Source organism: Parasteatoda tepidariorum, chromosome 3 (genome assembly GCF_043381705.1).
Source record: "Parasteatoda tepidariorum isolate YZ-2023 chromosome 3, CAS_Ptep_4.0, whole genome shotgun sequence".
Lineage (NCBI taxonomy): Eukaryota > Metazoa > Arthropoda > Arachnida > Araneae > Theridiidae > Parasteatoda > Parasteatoda tepidariorum.
Genome location: NC_092206.1, coordinates 449,510 through 476,326, shown reverse-complemented (window position 1 = coordinate 476,326; position 26,817 = coordinate 449,510). Strand labels below are relative to the sequence as shown.

Here is a 26,817-nt window from a genome sequence, read left to right as displayed (position 1 = left end):
TCTAATTTATTTCTTTTATTGAAAACAAAATTATCCGTTTGAAAACATCGCCTATCAGAATAACATGTAGTAAGCAGCTGCAAACTTTTTAACCGGAACTAGAGTAGGTGCCGAGCTCGAGATTGTTATTGTTTACATTTTTATTGAAAACACCATCCATATTGGTGATCGAAATGGGCTGCAGGTGGCGTAGAGCAGAACTCTCTACCCATGGGAACACTTCGCATGCTTTCCCCGTTAGCGCGTGGAGAGTCACAGAGGAAAGAAGTACGTTAGTTTCTCTCTTGATTTTCATATAGATTAAAATCTTTTAAGTTGGAAAACTATATGGAACTGAAAACTACATTAAACATAGTTCTAAAGAAAAGCATCATGGAAATTTTAAAAAAATATTTTTATTAAATAAAAAGGAAAAATATTAAGAAAAAGAAAATATCGTAGTACATTCCTATGCAACTGAAAGAGGAGGAGAGGGACGGGAGAAGGGCCAAAGGCATGAAACCGGTCTCTCCCCAGATGGCGTATTCGAGCGTTGCGATCGCCAATAGCCAACGAGGGATAACACTCAAAATATGGCAAATCTTACACTTTATTTATGCAGTAATATAAATTTTCTCATATTTGTTTTACTCTCACAACCTGTTGGAATTTATAAATTGCATAAAACTCTTATGAATTGTAAAATTACCCGTAAATTTAAACACATATCACAATAATAAAACTTCTTAGAATATTAAGCCTGTTCCCACATCACCTGCGCCTTGTAAGACACATCGAATACACTGGAAGATTTCTAAATTTTTTTCGGTTTTGGGAAGCTTGTTAATGTTTACACTCGTTGACAGCTTGTAAAAAGAAGTTTTGAAAACTTCAGGTGTATCCATTCGTTTATGTTATGCTTGCGAGACGATATGTAAACAGGCTTAATATTTAATGAAGTTTTATTATTGTGTTTTGTGTTTAAATTTACGTAATTTTACCATTGATAAGATTTTTTTGTAATTTATACATTCTAACAGGTCGTGAGCCTAAAACGAATGAGGTGACTATGGTAACGAGGTATAACTATTTCAAGTAGGTGTGTGGGACCACTTTTTAGGATATGTTTTGGCCTTTGGCTCGCGTCGGCGAGAGAATGGGAATCTTTTTCTTCGGTCTATTGTGTTAGCCTTAGAGAAAAAAACCACCTTCCCTGAAACGCGCTATTCTTGTTTCCATAGCAGCAGGCGGCCGAGGACTTCGTGGTGGAGGGAGTTCTTACCGCAGACAAACTATACTTGCACTCCAAGAGGAAGATCACAATACCCGCTCTTGTAACCTATGACGTCAGTTCCAGCTGATCGTTTATCAGCAAAATAGCGTGTTAAAGTTGAGCTCTATGTAAGTCAGAATGTAACTTAACGTGAATTTAATTATATACAGTGACTTGCTTATGTATTTTATTGTAACCGTGATATATTTCTGTTTCGTGTACCTGGTAACTTCGATACATAATTAGTTTGTTTATGTTTCACATGCCTTTCTTTGTGTTAAGTAAGAAATATATAGTGAAAAAGTCGAAATCTTTATGAAAGAATAAAGACTGACTGCGAACATAGACTGGCTGCAAGAATATAGACAAATATCACTGGCTGTGGTCAGTAAGCGGGTGGGTGACCACATTGATGAGCCTGTGAAGGGACCCAGGGTGAGCCGAATCGGGCCTCGCTGAACTGTTCTACCGTAAAGTGCTCGATTTCGCTCAGGTCGTCGGGCTGCAAAAGCAGGAGAGCCATCCCCTCTGCAGAGGGTCGAAATTTCGATGGCACGTCATCCTCAGGGATGTTTCCAAGACAGTCGCCAATAGCCCATTGTGCAGCTCTAGTGCGACGTAAATAAAGTACCTACCTACTTACTTGTGTTAGTAGCTTCTCATATTTCTTTACTTATTTAGTTTCTCGTGGAGGTCGCACACTTCGAATGCAAATGACATACAGGAGTCGAATTATCTCTTGCCTGCATTAGCATGAGCATTTTTCCTTCTGTATGTCTTTTCTTTCTCCAAAAAATGGTCTACCTTGGTGAATATTATAATTTCATTGAAAATTTAAAAAAATACCGTCCTTATTTACATAAGAGTAATATATCGTTCTTTCTCTATGCTTAGAAATATGTTTTAAATAAAATCAAAATGACAAATACACATTTTTAAATCACAAAGTATGCCAAAATTAGAATATCAAAACCAGTTTGTTAGCTTTGGAAGCACCAAAGGAGTTTCTATTTATCACCTTATACCATTTCCGGTTTAATTATTCAAATTAATTGGGTTTTGATGCTGTTAATCCTTCACTACCCAATTAACAGCAATAATTCTTTATTGGGTTCTTATTTCTTCTATCTACTAATAATAATAACAACAGTTGAAGTTTTATTTTTACGAAAAATACTTATATAAAATTTAAAAATACAGAATAAATATGGAAAAAATATGATAAAGATTTAAAAGAAAGAAAAATATTGAAAAAATAGTTTTAAATATTCAAAAAATCAATTTTATTTAAGGAATTTTAAAAAGTCGGAAAACAAAAATAATTAAAATATATAATATATATTATATCTTTTCATTATTTTTGCTTTCCGTTTTTTTTTTAATTTTTTCTTTTTTTAATAAAAATGATTTTTTTAAGAATTAAAAAATATTTTGCTTTAATAATTTTTCCTCATTTTACATAAATTTTTATTATATTTTCCCCATGTTTTCTCTGTATTTTTGATGTATTGTAGTAATTCTATATACTTGCAACTCTTGTGTAGTAAATAAAACTATTATTTTTATTCATTCTCCTTATTATCCTTACTTTGTTATTCTCATTGNTATATATATATATCATCACTTGCTATACCATCAGCATAAACACTAGATTGCCCAAGGAAGTCATTTTGACAGGTTTTTAGTTTCAATTAGAAAAACAATGAAGTATATTATGACACAATTTCTTAGAATTTTGTGACTTTTTGTGCAACATATAATTTTTTTTGCTGTTAATATTTACTAATAACTTGTTGTGTAACTGTAAATAATATAAAAAAAAATATTAAAATGATTTTCAAACGAATTTCTTTACACATTCCATTCATTTTGACTGCTTTTGGGTAATATACATAGTATGCATCATTCTTTCCAGTGTTAAAGAATGATGATTAACTCAAACAAGAGCTTCTATTTATATTCCTTATGCTATCCATTCTTTTGTAATAGTTATTATTAAACTCATTCTGTAAAAAACTTATGCTCTTTTAAAGCCAAATCTTTTAACAACTGATATTGTAAATAGATATAGGGATTAAAAAAAGCTTATTTTTTCTAAAATGAACTATACAAAAATAAACTTTCTATCATTCTTCTCTGACATCCCTCGGCAGATATCCAAAGTAAAACCTGGTAATATCCATTGGACTTGTTGATTTTAAATTATGAACTGAAACAAAAAGGCTGTTTTTAATAAATGTAAATAAATTGCGATTTCAGTGGAATTTGCTAAGAAATTTTACCTACTTGAGAGAAAGCTACAGAAAGTTCTAGGAATAATTTTTGACTTAAGGGCAGTCGTTATTTGATTCCTTTATGGTTTATTATAGTTATTTATAGAGTAACCTTTACACAATAAAAGTATTGATTGCCATAAATTTTGCACGCTGAAGCCTTTCATCGGGATCAATTTTACATATAATGCAGAAAAATGAACTATTTATTAAATTTATTAGTCAACTCCATTGAAATTCAATTTTATTTTCTTGAAATACACAGGCACTAGTTCTTAGTTTTTAAAAATTTATAGTTAAGAACGATCATTGGATTACAAATCATTTGAAATGGGAAAGACAGAAAGACTGATGGAAGAAAACTGTAACAAAGATTTCTAAATATTTTATGTAAAATGCATTCATGTTACTTAATATTTACATTATAAAACATTTAGTGGAAGTTTACTTTTAAAGAAAGAATCTTGAATAATAAAAATATAATTTGAATTTTAATCTGCGAAGAATATATAATAGCAAATTTTCTCAGATTATATTTTAGAAAATATTTAAAAAGTTTTGTGTTATAATTTTGTGTAGGCCACAGTAAAATGTTGTTAGCCCAATAAAAAATACAGTACAATTTTTTTTATTTTTAAATTTGCTTCTACGATAACCCCCAAAAATTTTTAGAACAAAAATAACTGATAAATAATTAAGATTATAAAAATCCTGATAAGATTAAGATTAATTAAGTCTTTTATAGAATGCTTGGGGTTTTTAGGTAAAATAAGGAACATGCGAATAATTATAAACTTAACCCATGCATCGTACATATAATAACTAGGAAATTAATAGAATGTTGACTGTTCTTTTGTTACCGCTAATATGCAGGATGTTAAAAAAGTATGAAAAAGATTAAATATTTAACGATCAATAGAATTAATGATAATAAACACATTTAAAAAAATTGTCGGCCATTTAAATATACCAAGGGGACTGATAATTTTGAAGTCTCTTCAGAAAATGACATAGAAAAGACAGACACATCTGAAAAATAACATAAAAATAGACGTGTTTAAAATATTTTAAGACTTTTTCGAAATTTCTTTTAACATTTTTATTTATTTTCTTCAATCTATTTTAAACAGCTTGCTTCCCATTTTAAATTTTGTTGGTTGCAGCATCATCTGTGAAGAAAAATGCCTGAACCTATAGGCGAAATAGTGTTACTTTTTTCTGGAAAATCCGAATCTGCAATAGAAAAAAAAATAGGTGGAAATTATTTAACATTTCAAAGTTACCCCCTCCAATCCTGCCTCCAAGATTGGGAGAGGAAGATTCAGTTTGACATCATTGAATAGCTATTGAAAATATTGTACATTGTACTCTCGCTACTATCGTATCCGATACAACAATAACTCTTTCTATTACAATAATGTTTCGTGGTCCCCTTGAACTTGCATGTAATAAATTAATGTTATCTACCTCTCATTATATTACGATATTCTCTGAGGCAATAAACCCCTGTAAAACGATTTTTTTTTCAAATGTCAACCTTATTTTCTCCATTTATTATTGGTTTTCAAATAATGTAAAAAGGCTTATTTTACCATATTTTGACATTTTATCTCCATCTTTTCTGACAAGAGAAGTTTCACTGCTGATTATTATTTTTTGTAATTCCTTTTCATCACAGTGAACGGCTTTTGTATTTGGATTTCAATACACCACCCTTGATGTACATCGAGCACCCCGAAACCTTCCATTCTTAGAATTGCCTCCCTTATCTCTAAAGTGGTCACAGATGTAACATTTCTATCTGATTTCATATTTAACCACAATTAACACTCTGCCAATTACATTTTTATCTAATATATACATAGATTTATAGTTATTACATAGATAATATTAAAATTAAGAAAAAAAGTCTTCTTGTGCCTCCAAAGTATATATATATGTAGACCCTCGATATAATAATTTATTCCTCTACAACATTATATTTATTGGGTCAACGAAATAGTGTTGTAGTGAGGTTTTACTGTTTATTTCTCAAGATATTTGACTATTTCGAAACTTTTTTTGCCCCCGTATGACATAAAGTTTTTTTCTTTTCTTCCCCACAACGAGTGTATATAAGAATTGCAGCATACGAGACTCGTATTGACATTGAAACGTATACGTATATGGGGACAGCGTTTTTAATAAGTGCTTATTTTTGATTTACGTTTTTTTTAAAAACCCTTAAAGAGCGTTTTTTTATTTTATTTGGGGTTTGCAAAAAGTGCTTCATTTTATCTCTTTCAAAAAGAAATTTTTACTTCACCGTTTCGATTGGCTTTCTAATTTACAAAAAATGCATGATTTTCAAAATTTTCTCCGCAATCAGATATTTATCAGATATTTATCAGAAACTAGTTATTTTGTCACGTGTGTTTGTTTTTGAATTTTATCGATTTTATGTATATAAATTAAGAACTTTAAACGATAGAGAAAAATAATTTTTATGACTACACAGATCCTAATTATGATTTTTTTCTTTTTTTGGAAAGTGATTAAAAATATTTTTTGAGTGCTTCAAAAGTACTTGAAAGATGCTTATTTTTTGTTGAAGTTTTTACTTCTGACGAGGCCATCTTAGAAACCTATTGGAGTTAGAAGTACACATGCTGTATCTGGAGTCGACGTCTTCTTTGATGAATGATTTCATTTGGTTACTTATTTGTTGTTTATTCAATGATAGAATGATTTCCTTCTTGATCGATGATCCACTATACTCTTTTGTCCGAATTTCTCTCTCCCTATTTCTAAGGCAGTTTTTGAAGAAAAATTCTATCCGTAACATCTTATGAAGTCGCAAGGAAACTTAAGAAACGGCATAAAATTATGTCTAAGTTAGAAGCATTATCTTGATTTTTAGTGAAATATTTATTTTTCAGTTGTAATTATACTGTAACGGTCAAAAGCTTAGAGTCACTCTTGAATTTTTTAAAAATGAACAAATAACAAGATTTTTCAAACTGAAAATCACAACAAATTAACTTTATTTTGACAAATCTGGGAACACTTATGCGTTAAGTAATATAATTTTATGTCTAACCTATGAATTTCGCCCAATCTTCGATTCTTCGAAATATCCTCTTTTAGCCTTAATCACAGCAGAGTATATTTTTGGCATGCTTTCTATTAGTTTTTGCAATGCTCTAGTTGAAATCTTGTTCCAGCAACTACGTAAAGATTCCCAAAGTTTGTTTTGATTGGTGCATCGCATTTTCTACCATTTCTATCGAGTTCATCCCACAACAGCACAAAAGGATTTATATCGGGAGATTGAAGTACTTTTTTTCTTTTCTTTTCACGCGACGCAGTTTCTACACAATTTCGATGAGTGTTTTGCATCATCTAGCTGAAAAACAAATCCTTGACAAACTCTTGGAAGTGTGTGAAGCTGCAATATTCTGTGACGATATTTTTTTTTTATTATCCATAATTCCCTCTATTCTTTACCAGACCTCCAAATTTTGTCCCCGGCAAAACATCCCCAAACCATGACTGTACCTTCGCCATGCTTAAACTTTTGTTTCAGATAGGTATTTACACGCGCTTCCGTTCATTTCGTAATCAACTGCAGAATGGATACGAAATCAAAAAATAATGAACAGTTTTAAATGGAAATAGCGTTTTGAAAAGTTTGCTGATGTTTGATAAATTGTATGCTTAAGTCAGAAGCATTTAACTATTTTTGAAAGTTTAGAAATAAATACAAGTGAGTCTAAACTTTTGACCGGTACTGTAGATTGAAATGAAATAATAAATATTCTAAAATGTTTTTTTTTAAAAGCATTATTGTCAATTTTGATTGGTTGTGGCATCGATATTTCAGGAGTTTCAATTGTTATCCGCTCTCTTTCCTTCGCATTCTCTTAGAAGGGATTCCCCCCAAGACCTGGATGAGATTTTTTTTTAGCTTTAATTTATCTTTCATTTGCGAAATTCTTCCTGAGTATTTTCTTGCACCCATATATATTTCCTCTAAATTTAATATTTATTGAGTGTTATTGAGAAGCAGCAGGAAGAAAGCGGTCATAAATAGCAGGTCAACTGTTCACCTTTCATCATATCATGTCCACCAATGTGGGGGCTGATGTCAACCTTTATCTGTTTTATTTTTATTTTATTACCGTCGTTGAACAGCAGACCCAATTTAGGGTTTATGACTACGAATGTCGAAGTCATTTTTATCCTAATCCAGAAGATAAGGAAAATCCTGGATCAGTACCCCCAGAGGTGTTAATTTGTTATGGGAACATGGAGGACTTGACAGATTTAACGTGCATCAGTCACCATTTACTACACAGACATAGTCTGCAGGTAAAGTGTATAGCACCCATACGATAGAGCACCTTAAAATACCTCTCGATGAAGCATTTTAAACATTTATTGGATACTTACAAATCGTAAGCCATTAGTTTTGCAAAGCTTCGCCAAGACAAGCCAGACATTTACAATCCAACAATTATTGTTTGACTCTCTGCTTATAGCTGACACAACTGATAGTCCACATTAGTACCATCTGCCGCAGGAAAAGGTTAACATTGTATTGGTCGCTGCACAAGCTGGATCGAAGTGATTCCAACTGTAGTGTGTCTACCACTACAAAAATACAATTCCAATTCACTACCATATAAGACATGTTAACTCGTTTCCATGTAGGGGTACCTTTTCATAGATGAAGGTTGAGGTTGTCCATATCAACTCCCCCCACATTGATGACCTTCGGATGTGATGTAAACACGCCTATCTTGGCAGTAACGCCCACTTAGATCTGAACACGTCTTCTTCGATGGATGGTCCACATTGAACAGTTGACTCGTTACTTGTGACTGCTACATTTTCCACCTCCACGCATTGTTGCTACTCAGTCTCGATCACGCACAATGTATACATTAGACTGCTACAGGCAGCATAGGAGATACCACGACCGTGAACTTAATACAGCTCTCACAATCAGCACTCAAAAGTACGATGATCTTAATAGAGCTCTCCCGGCGGCTCACAAAACAGTAACGAATCAACTAGTGGTATCCGTTCATCGAATTCTACAGCGAATATAATTCTGGTGTGGAAGTACTGTAGTGTACCTAACAAATAAAAAATAATTCCAATTCACTAGTATATAAGACATGTTAACTCGATTCTATGGGGGGGGGGTACCTTTCCCTAGATGAAGGTTGACAGGGTCGATAACAACGCTTCCCATATGTTCATATAGTTTTCACTTTCATTGTATTTTTATGGTACAAAACGAAATGATCTAACATGCTGAGGAAAACATTGTGTTATAGTTTAGTCATAAAAGCAATCTCTTGTTGAACCTTGTACGCATTTTTTTTAAACTGGGAGAGAAAAAATGAACTGGTTTCCTAAGCAGAACACTGTAAACTTTCCATATCTTTAACTGATTTTTCAAATCCTCAGTTACTTTTTGTGATATCTCACTTATGAATGATAAGTGGATTAGTTCAATGCAGATCAATTTAATGAGTCAGTCACAGGCATAAATTATACATATCAAAGTACGTTAAAACATGTGTTTATTTTTCAGTGTTAACTATGAATCATTATTTGGGAAACTGAAGAATTTATAAAAAAGAATTTAAAGAAGGCATTCTACACATTTTACTTTTAAAAACCATTTAATGGCTTTTGATAGATATTCGAATGTTCGCTGAAAACCTTATGACAAATTTTTTAACCGTGGTAGAAGTCTAACTGTCAAGCACATAGCCTCAAGAGCTCTAACAGTAGAATGTTGTTCGATAAGAGAGAATGTTCGACGTAATTCAGTTTGAACGTAAACAAAACCCGTATTGCTCTTGGCGGATTTTCTTCTCCCTAAGTAACCAAAGTTGATTAGTTGACTTTATATTCAATTAAATACATTCTTTTCCATCAGACCATTTTCTGAGGTCACAAATAATTCTTGAAATCAACTCTAGTGATAATTCCAGTCTTAGATTTTAAATTCTTCTTCTTTTTAAATTAACAAAGCATTATTTAACCTTGCAATCGATAAATCTTCAAGACAAAAATAATTTTTTTTTTTAAAAAAAAGTTCATTGTAGTGTTAAGAGCATTATTTATCTTACAGTACTTGGCCAAATTATTAGACGCACTATAAGATTATACTGCACAGCTTTATTGTTTTTACTCGACTGAAACCGGTTTGCACTTGTTTACGTTAGTGTACCCGTTGGTTAAATGAGACGATATATAATATAAATTCCATGACATTAGACCAGTGATTCTCAACCACTGTGCCGCGGCACTTTTGTGTGCCGCCAAATTCTAAAAGTGTGCCGCCAAATATTAGAAATGATACAGTAAAAATTATAATGCTTTTTTTTTCACGAGTAAAGTTTAAATTAAAGTATATACTTTTTATAAATTTTAAGAGTGTGAACATCTTTGTAGGCGATGGTCCTGTNCGATTGTCTTGTCTCTGACAATCTCAAAATAAGTTAAAATAAGAAGGAAGCATTTAAATTTAAATTGTCTATGGCAATTTCAAAAAATGTTGAAATAAGTAGAAAATTTAATGACCATTAAAATTATTAATTAACAAAAGAAAGAAAACTAAATATGATTTTCAAACGGAAATAAAAGCTAATCATTAAAGTAAGCTATGCAATTAATAGTTATAAAAGTGAATTAGCAAAGGATAACTAACAAAAAAACATGCTAACAATTAATTAGCAAAAAAACTAGTTAACAAGAAATCACACAAAAATAGCAATGTAGAAAAACTAACAGTTAATAACTATAGAAAACAAGTTAACAATTAATAACTAGCAAAAAAATAAATAACTGTTACCAACTAATACAAAATTAGTCGAAAGAAATAATTATCTCTTAATAAACGTGCTTTTGTTGTACATATTATTTTATTTCACATTCAAAATTATTATCACTAACTATTTAACACAGTGTATTATTGGTAAGTAAACAACTTTTAAACTAATTTTTTTTTATTGTGTGCCGGCAAATTTCGAAATCGTTAAAATTGTGCCGCCACAAAAGAAAGGTTGAGAATCACTGCGATATATAATATAAATTCCATGACATTACACCCTATATTATATATTATATGGAATATATATCATATCAAGCATTATGTGAGTCTCAATTTTTGTGCTCTTAAACGTTGTTTACCTTAGTTTGTATTATATGAGTCTATTATAATAATGAGATCAAATGATGAGACGAAATGGTAGTTTTTTAATGATGACATGTTTTGCATGAGTTTATATAATGCTTTTATATTTAAACATACGATGTAATGGGGCTTTTATTCAGCAGATTTTTTATAGACTTCCTATTTGTATTTATTTTTAACGTATTGCATTACGATGTTAGCCCATTGATATACTGAAACAAGTGCTAACCGGTTTCAGTCGCATCAAAACAATAAAGCCTGTATAGATTATCACCCGATAATTAACAACAATTCAACATAGAATCTTAGAGTGCTTCTAATAATATGGCTAGTGACAGTAATGTCCGAATTTGTTTTATTCGATTTGAATTATTCAACAACTTATGGTGATCTATAAAAGTTCTCAAATCATAATAAAAGTAATTAAATGTTGTTCAGCCATATACATTCTTACGAAAACATTCGAAAATTGCTAATCTGATCTCTAAATTCTTATTTATACAACCATCACATAATAGTCGCCGGAAAATAGACTTTTATTTTCTGGTCGAGATATTGGTTTACATCAACTGTCCATTTAAAGGACGAAATCCAAAGCCAGTGGAGACAAGAGGTCTAGACGAAATAAATAGGATCATTCTGTATTTCTCGTTCCAGAAAAAAATAATTCTTTCCGTTTGGTGTTGCAGTTTGCGTTCGGAATTTCTTCGGATTGTTGAGTCGGAAACTTTCGACTGCTAATTTCCGACTTACTGCTTTTTTGGGGTTACGGTCAATTGAAAAGGAAATGTTATCAACATACAAATTTTGTAAACACTGTTTTTGAATAGGGTACAGTGTTTACTTTGATTTAATTCCAGTATTTTGGGAACTTATTTTTTGACGATCTGGGAGGAAGGAACGTAGATTCAGACTTTCGTTAAAAGAAATAGAATTAAGAACCTTCCAGAAATATAACTCCTTCCGTTCGACTTAGCAGTTCATGTTCGTTCGTTGTAGTGGAACTGGGCGTCTGAGGCTTTACGGCCCTTTTCCCATTCATCCTGAAATTAGACAAAGAAACATACATGACAAAAATGTGGAGTTCGAACTCCATTTTGGAGAGCAAAATGGAGTTCGTGTGAGAAAAAAAAAATGGCACTTTGCCATTATTAGGTAATAACAAAATTACAAGTAATAAAAAAGTACACGAAAAAAGTTAAAATTAAAGTAAAATGGGAAAATAAACAATAATGAATATTTACAGTAATTACAGTTTGGGAGTACATACAATAAAGGTTTAGGAAAGGCAAGTTAAAGGAATGTGAGGAGTAAGTGTGTCTCGGTTAAAGTAGAGACCCGGCCGTCCTGGTAATTACCACTCGTGCCGGGTTGCGCTCTACACTTATGTTACAGGGATTGTCTTACCCCTGATCAAACCCCGAAGGATTCAGTTTATGTTTGGAATATCCTTAAAAATTGTTGAATCGAAACATTTGACCCAAAAACTGGTAGTTACTAATGTGGTAGTTACTGGTAGTACTGGCCTATGGTAATCTATGGCTACCATAGAAATTTATATGGCAAGATACCATACGCCTATGATTGCCATAGAGATTTGTATGGCAAAACCCCAAAAGTCTATGGCTACCATAGAAATTTAAATGGCAAGATACCATACGCCTATGATTGCCATCGAGATTTGTATGGCAAAACCCCAAAAGCCTATGGCTACCATAGAAATTTATATGGCAAGATACCATAGGCCAATGGTAACCATAAAGATTTGTATGGCAGTATACCGTAGACCAATGGTAACCATAAGGATTTGTATGGCACGTCACCATTGGCCTATGGCAACCACAGAAATTCGTATGGCAGTATACCATAGGCCAATGGTAACCTTAAAGATTTGTATGGCAGTATACCATAGAGAAAAGCTGATCTAGATCTCCACCAACGAAACAACAACTTCTATGGAGTCCTCAAAAACATCTTCTAAAAGAAATAAATATCCATTATTTCACCCCGAAGTTAATTAAATTCAACATGTAATCCCGCAACGCATTCCTGGTGAGTCTTTTCCGGCTTCCGGGTGGCCAATTTTCCTATTTTTGAGTGTTTGAAATCCGATGTTCCATTCTTTTAGGCTTAGAGTATCAGACCGCCATGTTAACGTGTCATCCACTTCAAGTGGAATCTTTCGCTAACTTTGGCGACTTATTTTAATATTTTTTCAATCTCATTCTTGGTCAAAAACATTTTATTGCAAACGCCTATGCGATTATTTTTCTGAATTTATTAAGTTTTTAATTTCCGGCAGTCTGGTACTTTTATTATCTGTATCTTTTTAAAATATGTCGCGATTGGGTATAGGTTTTCGCTATGTTAAATTTTGCCATTTGTTGACTTTGTACACTTTAATTAATATCTTGCTGTTTATATTTTTATCTAAATTTTTTATATTTCTTTCCCCCAACTGTTTCTGATTAAACGACGTCTTTCTTTTTATTTTATCACCCTCCCTCTGATTTTATATAAATTTTTAAAGTCACATCACTTTTCCATTATTAATGGTGTTCTATTCCCCATAGCAATTTATAAACTATCTTCATGATGAAAAACGCGGTTAAGTGCTTATGATCAAGCCAGATCATCATTTCTTTAATAATTAAAATTTTTTAATTCTTTTAACTTGTTCGGTGATAATTTCATTTTATTGCTGTCATATATCAATATCAAAGTCAGTGTTTACATTCTTATTAGTTTTTGATTTTAATTCCACTTAGGTTCTTGCAATGCTTTTTTACATTATCTTACATACGTTAGGGCTTTATATTTTTATTTTGGGTTCAATTTTTGCTTGCCATTAAATTGTTTTTATCATGTATCTGTGTTTTACTATCTTACAACTAATATTTCTTAACTATCCACATACATTTGTACAATGTTCTGTTACATATTTATACATAGCTTAGGGTCATCACTTAACTAGATTTGCTGGATTACTGGTTGAAAATTATTTTGCTACAATATTATCAACGGGACAGTCCCAGGCCATATCATCTGCTGCTGTTACCAAAAATGCTTTTAACAATTTAATCTTTCCTTAAGTTTACAACTTTTTCGTCATAGCGATGTCCTATACTCAATTAATTTTTATTTACTATCCCTGACCAAGTGTCAATTTGTCAATAGCAATTATTAATTTTACCAATTTTAATCATGTCTTAAACATGTTTTGTATTTACCAATGTTTCTATATTGCGTTCTCTTTTCTAACTGTGCTTAACACAACTCAACATAAATTTTCTGAGTTTTATATCCCTCACTAGTAGGGGATCAACTAATTTAGCCTGTTTTCTATTCTTAGCCTTTCATAGTCTAATACCATCTTTTTTATAGATAAAATTTTGTTCACATGCCACCACTGGTAGCACCGTTACATATTCGGCTTTTGTCCCGTTTGGTCTATTTTAAACTAATTTCGCTTCGACCACCGGCCCCACTCTTTATCTTTTGAGTTTTCATAGTATTTTATTGTTTTAGTAGTCTGTTTAATTTTTAGCTTAGTATCACATATCAAAATTTAAAAAAATTTCATACTCGCTCCGACCATCGGACCATTATTTAAATTCGCTTTCTTTTAGGTTCCTCTAATATCTGACGCTTATCGAACTAATTATGATACCAATCAATCAAATTAACGTTTTTTATACTCGCTCCGACTTCCGGACCCACTTTCTATTATCTTGTTTTTTACAGCTTTAACAAATATTGGTTGCCTGTACTCAATATATTTTGTTCCTAATCAACATAACCAATACTTTGCCTACTCGCTCCGACCACCGGGTCCATTTTCTAACAGTTAGTACTAACCGTTTAAAATTTATTTGAATAAGAACAGCACTCAGAAAGGATTCTGGAAGTAAAACAGGGGAAGTTTATCAAAGAAATTTTGAAAAAAGCTTTCTGGACATATATTTATCCTACAATTATTAAGTTTTGCATTTTTAATATCCATTGCGAAAGATTTTTGTAGTTAATTATTTTGTGATGTATGGTAAAATATCAACGAGAAATGTTGCCATATGGTGTATGGCAAAGGTGTACCATAGCCTATGAAAAAATATTTCTTCATAAACTGTATCACACCTTAGTTTTATGGCAAACCTATGGCAAATTTTCCTAAGGGAAGTTCGACGACAAACCTACTGCGCCTCCCAGCCACGATTTAGCAATATTTTCAAACAAATTGAACTTAGAAAAATTCTAAAGTTGTTTGAACGTTGAAATTTCAGTTGTTGTTACACTTAACGATATTTTCAAACAGTTTGGAGTTAGAAATATTCTGATGTGTTTTGTACTCAGAAATATTTTAAAGTTGTTTGACTTAGTAATACTTTCAAACTGTTTGGAGTTAGAAATATTCTGATATTTTTGGTACTTAGAAATATTTTGAGGAGTTTTAGAATCAGCAATATTTTCAAACAAGTTGGACTTTGAAATATTCTTAAGCTGTTTGAACTTTGGAAATTTCAGACGTTGTTAGACTTAGCAATATTTTTAATCTGCTTTCTATTAGAAAAATTCTGAAATTTTTATACTTTGAAAAATTTGCACGTTCGTTGAACTTTCAAAGATTCTGAAACTCTTTACTTAGAAAAAATTCTGATACTTTTTGCACTTCGAAATATTTTTAGGAATTTTATTCTAAGCAATAATTTCAAACAGTTTGGAGTTAGAAATATCATGATGTTTTTTGTACTTGGAAATATTTTAAAGTTGTTTGACTCAGTAATATTTTCAAACTATTCGGAGTTGGAAATAGTCTGATGTTTTTTGCACTTATAAATATTTTGAAGAGACTTAGCAGTATTTAGAAACAAATTGGAAGAAGTTTTCCGTTCAGTTTTTAGCTTAACTTGAAAATGTATACCTAGAGAGTAATTATTATGTTGAAGTAGGTTAGATTTTCAATAGAAATTGTAGATTGATTTCTGCGACGCCCACTCATCAAAATGATTGCTGACTCTTCACTCAGCATAGTTTAAAAAATATGCATTCGACAGATTTCAGTTAGTGTCTCTAATAATATGAATCAGGTTTAGCATTTCAATCAGGAAAACTAAATATCATATTTTGTAATTTAAAGCGTTGGTTTCTGTAATGAAAATAATATATTTGAGTTTTAAAAGTATAATCAGAATGAAACATTTTTCTTTTCTTAGTGTAAAAAGAAAAAAAAATCATTTCTATTTTATGTTCTTTATATTTCTTATAAAATATCAATTGAATTTATTTATATCTTCGCATTTAAATGCATTTTTAATGCCAATGAATAGAAGCTTACTAGAGTAAGAACATAATGTATATTATAAGCTTTGCTTCACATATTTTCTTTCGCAAAATATTTTTCGACTCTGATTGATTAAAAGATTCAGCAAATAGCGAAATCCTAACTAAGTCAAGATTACTTAAAAGAAATTCGTTATATGTGTCACCGGCAAAGTATGAAACGCCGGCATTGTATAGAATGCCTGACGTTTTCAGGCAAAGTATGAAATGTGAGAAGTATTACACACTTTGCCTAGGCATTGCATAGAATGCCTAGGCATTCTATACAATGCCGGATGCTATTTAGGCAAAGTATGAAATAAACGTCCTGATGAAGTTATTATGTAAATGATGTGCACGTTACTGTGATTGAGCGAAATCGGTGATTGTTGACTTTCACCGGTGAATGTTGACAATCACATAGTCGCTTTGGTGAATGTCCGAAATATTTATTACATCCGATTTCATATTAATTTATTCGTGGATATAATTACATTTATTCCATATTTTAATACTTACTGACGATAAATTAGAAGAAACATCAATGTTTGGAGTATCGGGCAAATATAACCGGGCAATGGCACCTGATCTTAAAAAAACATCAGTGTAGGGTATACCGGGCAAATGTATACCGGGCAATGGCACTTAACTAGACCTTGTATGACTAGGCCTTTGGTAAATGTCTGAACTATATACTAGGTCTAGTTAAGTGCCATTGACCGGTATACCCTACACTGATGTTTTTTTAAGATCAGGTGCCTTTGCCCGGTATACCCTACACTGATGTTTTCTTAAGGTTCAGTGCCTTTGCCCGGTTTACCCAACACTGAGGATTTTTTAAAGGTTCAGTGCTACTGCCCGGTATACATTTGCCCGGTATACCCTACACTGATGTTTTTTTAAGGTCAAGTGCCATTGCCCGGTATATATTTGCCCGATACTCCAAACACTGATGTTTCTTCTAATCTATCGTCAGTAAGTATTAAAATATCGAATAAATGTAATCTATCGCCAGTAAGTATTAAAATAACGAATAAATGTAATTATATCCACGAATAAATTAATATCAAATCGGATGACGTTTTGAATTTGTCATTTTTTAATGACATTTTGACGAATCGGAGATGTATTTTATACTTTGCCGGTTTCTCATTTGGCATTCTATAGAATGCCTAGACAATGTGTGAAATATAAATCATTTCATATTTTGCTGGCTAATTTTAGGCATTCTACACAATGCTTAGTCATTCTATACAATGCCGGATTTCATACTTTACTGGTAACATATGTACTCTTGCGAAATTTTTAAAAACAGACATGATAGTGGTAATTAATTTGACACAAAGTAACACATTGAAGAAATTTTTTTGTAGAAACTGCTATTCATGAATTTAGCTTAATTTAAACTGCTGGAACATCTACCGTACAGTTCAGACCTTTCACCCTGTGACTTTCATGCTTTCAGACCTCTAAAACAAGCTATTCGCGGACATCGATTCGCAACGGACGACGTCGTGTGTGACTGGGCCCAGGTCTGGATCCGACAGCTTCTTCAAAGATGGAATCGACCGGCTAGTGTCACAATGGGATAAATGTGCCAACAGTTTTGGCGACTCATTTTGAGTATGTGTACTACGTATTGTGAGTTAATAAAATCGTTTCTTTATAGTAGTGACCGGGTATCATTTGAATGCCCTTAAACACTTTCACCAGATGATTTGACCTTTTTAGTTATTTTATTAGTGAAGTGTAGAAAAAAAAGTAACACACTTCATTTTGCACTTTCTTTTGAAGCAATAATACATTCGAAAGGAAACTGAAGATATACTGGAATCAAAATGAGTGATATTTACTTCTCTGGAGGGGGGTCATTTCCTGTACCTCACCCCAAATTGTATGGAACAGCTACATTCCAAGTTCTGTACTGTTCTGGAAAGAAGACAAATCACTCTTTGAATCCTTGACACTCTATTTTTGAATCTAAGTTTTAAATTTCTCTTTTTTTTGTGTGTCGGCTTACAAGAAACATTTTTGGAGAAAAATAATTGCATCCTCGTTTACAATGAGAAACCTATTTATGTATGCATCTTGATGAAAAAAAGGAGATTTAACTAACGATAAACAAATTGCAACCAAACAATTTATTTATTGTCTGAAATTGTAAAGTAGTTCATACAAATAAAAGACATTAATAGGAAAAAAAAATTGAAAATGAAATGTCCTTTAAAAATCAGCCTCATATATAATAGAAAAGCAATAAGAAATAAAACGAAATATATGTATGTAATTTTAGAAAGTTGTCCATTCTTCAATTCGCAGATATTTTATCTGTCTTAATTAGAATTTCAGAATCTTTTTCAGGATTGTATTTTAATCCTAATTAATTCACAATTTTAAGGACGACCATTTGGTAACTAAATTATATAAAAATTTTCTAAAGGCTCATATCAATGATATTTATTTGATATTTCTTTTCATTTAATTGGTTAATTAATAAACAATTTTAAAAACCACCATTTGGTAACCAAATTATATAATATTTTTCTAAAGGCTCATATTAATTATATTTATTAGACATTTTTTTATTTAACAGCTTATTTAATCCACAATTTTAAAAACGACCATTTGGTAACTAAATTATATAAAAATTTTCTAAAGGCTCTAATTAGTGATATTTATTTGTTATTTCTTAGGATTGTTTTGAAATGAGTTACACTGTTATATCAAATAAGACGAACGCTTGATTTTGAAATGAATAGAATATCACACTAACTGTGTAAAATGGGATTGAATGTCAAATGAAATCATTTACCGTGGATAGATACAGGACGAAAACAAAATTATATTGGTTTTCGAATAATATGAAACATGATCCAAATTTAAAATGACGAAAATATGTTCCTCGTAGAATTATTTTTTAAAGGGTAATTTATCTTAATTGAAAATATTCTTGAATAAAATAGAGCGTAGAAAGATACTTTTCTGTTAATATTTGATGAGTGAGAAATAATAAATTGGTAAACATTTGAAATCTAATTTTCAGTAAAAAAAGAAATTCAAAGTTTTCTTTTAGAAAAGGAGGCGAGAGATTTAAATATTTTTTAAAGTAAAGTATCACATCTCATAAAATGAGTCTTCTGGTGGTGGTTGAACTTATCTCTCTCAGAAGAAACAGATTTAAATACACGAATTAATAAAATATTAATAAATCATAAATAAATGAGAAACATGAATAAAATATTTATAAATACATAAATAAAAAAATATAAATATAAGATCGATAAAAATAATAAATATGCATATAAATAAATATTATAAATAAGAATCATAAATATGCAAACAAAAATAACAAATATATAAATAAAATTGCAAATATATAAATATAACTTATAAATATAAAAATATAAATTGTTAAAATATAAATAAAACGCCTGGGAAAAAAAACAATATAAACAACTAAAAGAGCAATTTATGGGTATAAGTAAACGCTAATAAAATGGAAACGTTATTATATAATTTTAAGCAGATCACTTTACCTAGTGAAAGCGTTTTAATGTAGCTTGTTCTTTTTTTTTTTTTTTTTTTTTAAAGCATTATATTTGCCTTTTTTTTCTCTCTCTCAATTATTGGCTAGATGTGCAAAGATCGTGTTTGAAAATTTTTTGGCCCGATAGCGAAATTTTTAAAATAAAGCAGATGAATAATAACCGTGTCTTTAGAGAATAATAATGGAATTGGGCAAACAAAAGTGAACTACTCAAAAACACATATTTTTGTTCCATTTCTGGAAAAGAAAAAGATCGTTTGCATTTTTACCCCTCCTTACAAGCTTTTTTTAACCTTATTTTTCCTTTTTTTTTAATCCACAACCGCTTTTTGAAATAATTGAAAGTCGAAATAAAAGAAACTATTACTAGAGATAAAAGTTATTCAATTAATTCGAACGCTAAGTACTTTTAAAAAATTCCATTCGAAAAGTAATTTAACGAAGAAATTCCGCATTGTTCAGTTCTTTTCTATCGTTTTAAATGAATTGAAACTATCGTATTTTTTTAAGTAATCATTTTCTTTGAAATCGTTTGACATGAATTCGATATTATTGAGAGTTTCCACTTATATTTTGTCTTCATTCAATTTAAACCATTTTTCTAGTTTTGCTAATAACTATTTGGATGAATTGTTGTAAAGCAATTTAAAAATAAATTAAGTGTAAAAAAGTTAGATATAAAAGTTTTTTTAAATTTTTTTTTTTGAGAGCGAAGTAATGTAAGTAATTTAACTAGATTTAAAGAGAAATATCAAAAGCTATGTAGATTGAAATGTTAATTAGATTTTAAGTGTTTTATTTATCTAAGATTTATTTTTGAACTAAAATAAGAAATTTAGAATTTTATTAATTTTTCAGGTGGTTGCAAATACTACGAATTGGAATTCCATTGTTAGAAAACTACATCAAAAAAGAATTAGCGCAAAAAAAATGCAAAAAAATATGGTATAGTTATATAAAGTTGTCGTATAGTAGTTGAGTTACGAAGAGCTAAATGTAAATCGTGAAAAAATAGAATTTTGTGTTTTGCAATTTTTTCAGATATTTTTCAGGTAACTAAAATTACAACTAATTAAAATTCCACGCTAAGAAGACTAAAAAAAAAAAAAAAGAATAAGAGTTATAGCAATGCAAAGTGTTTAGCATAATTTTCGCATATTAGTTGAGCTACGTAGAGCTAAATGTAGATCTGAAAAAAGAATTCATGTTTTTTAATAGCAGTTTCTGATATAAATAAATTTTCGGAAGTCTCTGTAAAAGCTGAAATAAAAAAATATAAATATTAATTAGTTGTTAAAAATCAATATGCGAGAAAAAACGAAAATAATATAAAAATCTGACAAATCACTACTGAGAAAAGTAGATGTAAAAACCCATTTGGTTGCCGGTTGAAACTTGACGTTGTCTTTAATAACTGTTTTTCAATTCCTCTCTTTTTTTTGCAATCAAATAGGTTTTGATGTTTCTTTTATCTCTTACCTTCATTGTAATTCACCGGATTTTGACCCCGTTTAAGTTTTTCCTCGCTTAAAAATTTGATTTCAAAATCAATACATACATAACATGCATATCACACATTTACTTATTAAAGTAAATGTATGCGCAGTTGACCCAGCGACGTAAAGGATGGAAGTGTCTAGACTAGACCGTTTAAAAATGCTTATTTCTGCCCCCTGTAAAACGGAAGCTTGTCGCAAAGCAGAAATCAGTTTATTTCTCCTCTACTATAGGTCTGGTTTTAGTTTCGGTTTCATTTTAATAGTAGTTTTGGAGGTGGCCTAACTTTAGAATTTTTATTTTACTGTTTTGTGGTGGCAACATTAATTAGTTTCGTTATTTTGATGTTCGAGTGAGAAAGCGTATGTTATTGAGTAACGACATCAGCTATAAATCTTTAGGTTAATTAATTAATCTAGCGTAAATCACTTAATCTAACAAGTAATTTATGACACTAATGTGCAAAATAAATATAATTTAGCACTATGGTTGTTAGTTGTAAAACCGAAACTTGCAGAAATTTTTGGTTTCTACTTCAGTTTAGTTGTAATTGAGTATAATATGAAAAAAGCACAACTACTTCCACTTACTAGGAATAACATTTACCTTTTTGTTTAATTAATAAACTGAGTTTTAAATATGCTTACTAAATTCATAAACTTCGGTTTTCAAACAATATAAATTATTTCCAAAGGAACTAGACTAATACAATTCCAACCTGGCGAGTAGCGACTTATAACAAGACACTTCGTTTGATGCTTTTACTTGTTGCTAGAAATCAGGTTCGCAGAAAATGCTGTTTACTAGTTAAATTTAGTAGGAATAACACGATCTGTGACGTAGGTTATAGTATACCCAATTAAAGTCATTAAAAGGAACGTCCTGCTAGGTTTATCTCTAACGTCCCAATATTATAATTATTTTCTTCGTTTGGCAATGGTAGTTATCACGCTCCTATATTTATTCTAATTGCGCCATCGAAGTATGAATGTAAAAAATAGAATTAATTAATAACTTTAAATTTAGTTTATTATTTACTATTAATGTAATATTATTGTTATTAATGTTAATTAATATCAAGTAATACATTTACACAAATTGATAATATTGATAAATTTAATTGAATTTTCTTTTCAAAATTTATTAAACTTGTAAAAGAAAATTATATTTTTGGGGAATATTGATATGAATTAATAAATGTGTTAAGAAAACCATACGTTAAAAATTCATTTTAAATAAAATTATTAAAACAATTTATTTCACGTACTTTTAGTTATATTTTTCCGTATCGTTAAGAGTTTTTGGCTGCTGAACCACGTTAACTCGTGTCATTAATTAAAATCATTGGTGTTATTTTTTTATTCTGCAAAGTTTTAATTATATTTTTGTATTTTGTCTGAAGCCACGTGCCTGCTGTAATGCTGTTAATGCCTGCTGTAGTAAGAATAAAATCGGCATAAAATTTTTTAAAATCTTTGCATTCGCTCATCGTACTTAAATTTAACGCACACCTTAAAAAATGCCCCATGAACCACTTATTCATTCAATAAAATGACTCGCGTTTTATTTTTAAATTTTATCCATTTTACCACATTTTTATTTTTGTAGAATAATTGTTTATTTGAATGAATAAGTGGTTCATGGGACATTTTTTTCTCTTTCATGCTCCTTCTTATTAATTTTACTCATAAAATTAGAGAAGTAATTCTTGTGCTACAATTGTATATTAGAATCAATTAGCATTTTCTAATTGATTTTATTTATAAAAATAGCGAAGTTAATTTCCATGACGAAATGATACATTTTAATAGCTTTCATTACTTACTTTTATTTATAAAGATAGCGAAGTAATTTTTTTAAAATTTTTATAGTATGATAATGAAACTGGATATAATTTCAGTGAAGTAGGTTTTGATTTCGAAAAATCAGATGAAGAGGTGTTAATTGTTTATTTTTTCTTTTCTTTGAAAATATTGTTATTAGACGTAATTATTTTTAAATCAACACATTTAATTTTAACTTTAGGAGTACATCACGCAAGAATATCTTGATAGCCTGACTAAGGCATACGGAGCAGTTGCCCTGGGCCCCCAAATCAAGTTTATTTCAGGTTTCCTTCTTGAATGAACTTTTTTTGAACAAAATATCAGTACAGTGTAAAATCCGTCAGTTTTATGTTAGCTTCTTCATTCATCTATCCTATGAACACAAAAAATCTATATTTCGTAAATCCATGGCTTTCTAGGGAGGAATTCAGCTAAAATATTCGCAATGACGATGGAACATTTGGCCAATCAAAAGTCTGATTTTTATATATAGCAATATGTTTACAAAAGTACGGGCTTCTGATTGGCTTAATTCAGATATCGTCATTGCAAAAATTAATCTGTATTCTGCCATAATGTCAGCAAGGATCTGAATTTTTCACAGCTAGTTGACAAAGTTAACAATCAGTTATCCAATGGTTGACCGTTTTATGCATCTTTAATTCAGTTAATGGAAAGAAAATAAAAAATTAATTAAAAGAACATTGCTTTACATTTTCTAATTATATATTTAAATAGCATTTTTGTCAAATTTTGGCTCTTCAGGTGTGCTATATCCTTTTAAAGATGAACATAGAATTGTCAGAAAATCAATAAAATGGACAGAACGATATTTCGTCTGACCATTGGAGGGGGTTATAGGCTGTAGTCAATTTTCTTGCTATACTGAAGTAAAAAATGCAAATACCTCCATAAAATTCTGTTCTTCATTACTGGAGTAGTGAAGCAGAGGGGGCTGCCAAAGAAGCTTTTGCTCCCAATTAGGCTAAGTTGGGCATTCTGAGGATGACGAATTAATAGGGGACATCAAACGAACATTTCTGGGAGATGATAAACATTTAATCGGAGATCTCTCGCAATGTTCTGTAGAGGCGATTCAGGTGTTTTGAAATCTTTATTATCAAGTGGGATTTTAGGTATTCTGAAAACTGTTGCTTTCTTAATTACTAATAATAACCAATTGCTTTTTTTAAACAAGTGCCTTTTAATTACTTTTTAAGCACTCAAAAATATTTTTAAGCTCAATATATATTAACGAAATGCAAAACAATTTTCAAAGATGTAACTAGTTTTATTAGTTAAACTAGATTTACCATGATCATGATGAAACTAGTTTCTGGCAACTTGATTAGATTAGCCATTATAAAAAGATCGAGAGATTTTTCGATCCAATTTCAGAGGGTGGAAAATGAAGCCTGAAATGGAGAATATCTTCTAAAATGCAGCAGAGTTACACATGAGAATGCTAGAAACTCACCGTACTCAGCTCAGTAGACGCACATGCTGATTCACAAGTATTGCACCAAACATGTAAAATGGTGGACGCTTTCATACGCTGTGGACCGACGGTAGGCGGAAATGGATTGTGGTGGATTGATTTGTGAAAACGTTGAATAGAACAATGTAAACACGCTTTTGCATAATACTTCGCGAAAATCGACATGGCAAAGAAAAAAATCTAATTTTCGGAAAGGGAAAATTAAGTATTTTTTAAAAACGCCAAATGAAGAAAGCACCTTTAAGGGCTTTTATAAAGTAAAATCGAAAATAAGCACCTTTAAGCACTTTTTAAAAACACTACGCACCATGCAGGACCTCCTAAGAAGAGTGCAGTAAGATGGTGTCACCATGCATTGAAGGGTCACGGAAACAAACACAGTTCTTTTCATTATTTAAATTTGTGAGGATGAAAAGATTTAATTCTTCCTTTTAGGGATGTTTCTTTCACAGTTGGGTTAGGCCAGAAGATGTTTCTTTCACAGTTGGGTTAGGCAGAAGATGTTTCTTTTACAGTTGGGTTAGGCAGAAGATGTTTCTTTCACAGTTGGGTTAGGCAGAAGATGTTTCACATTCTTTAAAAACCATATTGTAAAAACGTGGCCTTAAACATCGTACGATATTGTACAATATAAAAATGGACTCCCATTCCAATATTGTTCGACATCCAAAAAAGATATTGTTCGATGCTGTGATATACCGATCGAAATCTCCCAGCATTTACAATGGCAGTTTGACATCGACAACACAGGTTAATATATATAATTATGAATATAGCACATACGCTTATTGTATACATTTCCTTACATCGCTGATTTCATTTTTGAAATGGATTCTATATGTACTAAAAGCGGGTATTGTTAAAATACGAACTAGAATTGAAAAACTCAACTCTGTTTGGCGTAACTAGATCACTTAAAAAATAAAACAATAACGAAGGCGCAACTATATCACCCATCGTTTTGTACTTTATTATCGTTTTCAAATTCGAGAAAAATAAATGATCTAGTTCATCGCTTTTAACAGGCTTACGGAACATAAATTTTACTTTTTCGTGATCGACATTGAACAATGACAGTATAAAAGGAAAAAAAAGCAGGTATAAGAAGAATTTTTTTTTTTCACCAATAGATCTGCCTTTTCTAAATTTATTGCAACAAGTCCCTCCCCCCTCAAAGCATTCCATACAATTTTTTAAGTAATTTTATAGTATGCAATTATTCTTAACGCTTTTATCTAAATAATTTTTATTATTGAAATTTTTCATGTATTTTTTCATATAATTTGATGACTATGTGTGATAACAAATATGTACTAAACTTCGCGATAAATTATGATATTCGAGTTTTTTTTTTCATTTAAAAATTAGGTACAGGTGTAATTAAGCACAATTAAATATACGTAAAAGAAAATATAGAAATTATTTCTAAAACAGTTCAAACTAAATATTTAAAAAATAATTTTCAGTTTTTTTTAAACACATTATAAGCATTAAAAAAACAATTTTCTGTTTAACTCGACATATTTATTGATTAAAATTATGAAAGAGAGGTGGTGCTGTGAATTTCTTTTTTTTTTTCAACTTATTTAACCGGCTGAACTATTTACGATCGAGAACTCGTTATGGAGAACATCAATTTAAATTAAGAAATGACATTCTCTTATCCACTTATAAGCTATTATTTATCCATAAAACATTAGTTTATTTCAGAATAAAAGCAATATCTCGAAATTACAATTTTTGAAAGAGGATCAAAGCCCTCTTTTTTTTAACAGTTGGCTAATATATATTTTTTTAAACGAAGAAAACAAAATTCCAATTTTATTTTAACTTCTATAATTGGAAAGACTTATATTACCTCTAAAGGCTTTTTTTAAGACTTACAAAACAGCGAAATTAAATTTACATCTTGTTTATCATAATTTCGTACGGTGATTTTTTTATTATCAAAATATTAGATTTAAACGTTTCATAATAAAACATTCTTCATTCTCCTCCACCTTCTTAAAAAAATAAAAGTAAACAATATATGAATTTAAAAAAAATATCGATATTTTGTTGCAGGAGTTTTTCCAGTGAAAAGATACAGATTATTTAAACTAATTCTTATAATAAAAGTAATAAGGTTGTCGTATTGAAATAATATTCCTACATCATTATTCATTTAATTTTACTTTTCCCTGAAAGATTTTTATTTTTAACGCATCTTTACATTGATTTTGAATATCACCTTTTTCTTTCAGCTTAATTAACCATTAACGATCCTTTCTCACCCGCCAAATTATAAGCTTTGACTCATAATTTTTTTTGAAATTTAAAATTGATCGCCAATTTGAACTGAAGACAAAAAATACAGTACCTGGCCAAATTATTCGTCGCACTATGTTAAATCTTAATTATCAGATGATATGAT

General features: G+C 30.5%; 1 protein-coding gene across 3 annotated transcripts in view; it reads right to left on the bottom strand.

Moving 5' to 3' along the window:
• Positions 1-3,912: 3,912 nt before the first annotated feature.
• LOC107454023 (class A basic helix-loop-helix protein 15) overlaps positions 3,913-26,817 on the bottom strand; it is a 219,912-nt gene continuing 197,007 nt past the window's right edge. For 2 of the 3 annotated variants that reach the window (XR_011636300.1, XR_011636301.1), the window contains exon 4: positions 11,236-11,763. The gene's annotated coding sequence lies outside the window, so the exon portion shown is untranslated. Of the gene's footprint in view, positions 4,759-11,235; positions 11,764-26,817 lie in introns of those variants that run through there. The other variant, XR_011636302.1, reaches the window with a different exon arrangement.